We start from the raw sequence: 2996 nt of genomic DNA, 5'->3' as shown, positions 1-2996 counted from the left end.
TGATAGAGTTGGATGATCAACTTATTTGGAATTAAAATGAAAATAGGTAATGAACTAGGACTTTGGACCAAGAATGAACTTCCTCAAATAACACAGAATGCAGCCTCTCCTTCCCTGAGTTGGACCGACTCTCTGCTAAGTTCCTGAGTTTTGAAGAATTTAAAATGCCAAATAATTGGTTTTCTTTAAAATCTCAGGGTCCTTTAAATGCTCATGATGAGTAAATGGATCTGAGATCCCAAGTACCATCTGGATATTTTAAATCATGAGCCACCTATGATAAGTGGCCTCTAAACCATTAAGCAACTCCTGGGCTCCACATCCTAATAAGTAGCTCTGCATCCAAAGGATGCACAGGCACCCCCTTAGGACCCTTCCTGGAAATTCAAGAGCTGTTCGTTTTCCCAGTAAATGCTCTCCTAACTTCTTTCATTTTGTTCAGTACTTCATTTTGTAGTTTTTGTGGAGCCATGAGCTCATTTTGAACAGAGTTTACTTTTGCAATAGGATCAAATTATCATTCTATTTTTCTAGCACTATTGATGCTAGAGATTAAGGCTTGGCAGGAGACGTGGCAATTGGCCTTAACCTGCCAATCACTGAGACCTGTCAGTCACAGAGATTCAGGGCACATGTCCCAAACAGCTTCCAAGCCCTGAACATAATATCAGTCAGAGAATGCGGTCTGGAATTCTTTTGGCAGGAGATCAAGCAGGTCTTTGATAGGACAGCCTGGATCTGACATAAGAAAGAAGATATGTGAGATGGTGGCCATTGATCTAGCCCCTGCTACCCTCTTTTGGCAGTGGCCCACCTTGGGAATAGGTGTTAATTTCTCACTCTGGGCCTGGTGTCAGACTTCCAATTTCTTCTTGTGAAGAAATCTTTTCAGGACTCTAAGGGGATTTCACACAGGAAAAGCCTCTGCTGTTCTGATGTACATGAAGGCAAATGCCTTTTTAGGAATGAATATTTTCTCAAAGTATTCCTGTGTCTGAAGAGGTCTACATGTTCATAAGTAATCAACTGTACAAACACAAAAAATATTTGTGGTTGGAGCTTTTGATATCCTTAAGCATAAGATGAAACCAGGTAGGCTTTGTTATGATGTGACCTTTGGTCCAAGATTCTATCATCCTATGAAGGAAAATATGGAGAGAGAGAGAGAGAGAGAGAGAGAGAGAGAGAGAGAGAGAGAGAGAGAGAGAGAGAGAGAGAGACGGAGACAGAGAGAGGAGAGTTTTTTCGGTAGGTCTTCAAATTGTCTTCATTTTGCATGAGTCACTAGAAGGACTGACAAAACTCAGACAGGCTGCTAACTTACAAAAATGACTTTATTAGCACAAAAATAATCAGTTAAAATTAGCAGAAGATAAAGGCACAAATGCATTTTCTTCTCACAGTGGAAACCTGTGAACGAACTTAATCCTGATAGGATATGTGCATCACCGTGCATTGACAAACACAGAAAGTTGTCCCACGTGTGCTGTTCAGGCACATCAGTAATTCATTGTGTGGACACCAGCAGGGTTCACCTTTCTCATCCTGTCTTCAGCCCCTCTCCACTCAAAGAGTTGCCACATGGACTGAAGTCTCAGACACATAGTACAGTGTTAGCACAGACTACTCACTTTGTAACAAAGGCCCAAATAAACAAAATTCTGTGAACATTGATGTCTTCATCTACAGGCATAAAGCCAATTCCTAGCATCTAGTTTGAGAATAAATCTTTCCTTAGCATAGTCAGGATTCACACAATTTAGGCCTGCAGCTGCAGCACATCAACTATGTGGAGATGATAGAGACCTCAGTTAGGACAACAATTAAAAAAATTAAGTCAACCCAAACTCATGTGATTCCCATTATTTAATATACAAAAGTAAATTGATACATACTCTTTGAAAATATGGTCATTTGCATATTTCAAATTTTGAAAGGAGAGTTAATAATATTCGACTCAAACTGATTTTCAAAAAAGTTTCTGCTCACAGAGAAGCTATATTCTGAAAAAATCTGACTTGTCATTTTGTAGACAAGTTGAGAAACATTATGAGCAATTAGTACTTGTAACAATGTGCTGAGATCTTCAGAAACCTCTTGAGAATATCAGAAAACTACCCTATTTGAATACGGGGAAGTAAGGAAGTCAATCTGATGTGATCTGTGCAATTTGGCTTTTGAATACCTAAGTTGCTGTCACTCATCCTTTCTGAATTAATGTTTAACCCAGCAGGAAACACTAACTTATGCAATCCACACTGCTGCCAATAAGAAGAAGAATGTTAAGAAGGAGCTTTCTACTTGCAAAAAGACACTTTATTGTCAAGAGATCCTTTATTGTTTCTAAGCTATCTCTGTAAATATGCAAAAAGTTCATTTTAGTTCTTTAAACAATGTATTAATGCTATAAAATATTAGATAAAATGTTTCTCTTCTAAATTTACTTCCCCTTTCTATAGCACCATATTATGCAAATAGAATGGCTGCAGAAGTGCCCCAAAGTCATATTTATGAGATAGAAGTATTTTAAAAAACCAAGTCATACTTTTAATACATTAGTACAGCAGAGAAAATTCATCAATAAAGTGTAAATTTCTTAATCAGATCTACGCAATTATACGCAGACTAAACTTCTTCCATATGTACTTCAATCGTTCACTAGTAAAAGCCTTTATTCTGTTGACTCAGAATATTAATCTTTTTCAGAAATTATAATCTTCTTCTTACCTCATCACTGACATGGTTTTAAAAATGGCTTATAGACAAAAGTAAAGAAAAAAACCCAGCATATGTCCTATTCATGATTATGAAAAAGAATACTGGGTCAGTTATGTACTGTATCCCCTGAAATCTCTCCACTTTTATCTATACATTTTTAATACTGTTAAAACGTTCAAATAAAAATGGAACTTAATATATCTTAGGTTGTTTTTTAAACTGAGCAAATTCATATGATATTAAGTTCACAGAACAGATGCACTTTAAATATAAATATT

The sequence above is a fragment of the Octodon degus genome, unplaced genomic scaffold (assembly GCF_000260255.1).
Source record: "Octodon degus isolate 3935 unplaced genomic scaffold, OctDeg1.0 scaffold00180, whole genome shotgun sequence".
NCBI lineage: Eukaryota > Metazoa > Chordata > Mammalia > Rodentia > Octodontidae > Octodon > Octodon degus.
This window is presented reverse-complemented; position numbering follows the sequence as displayed.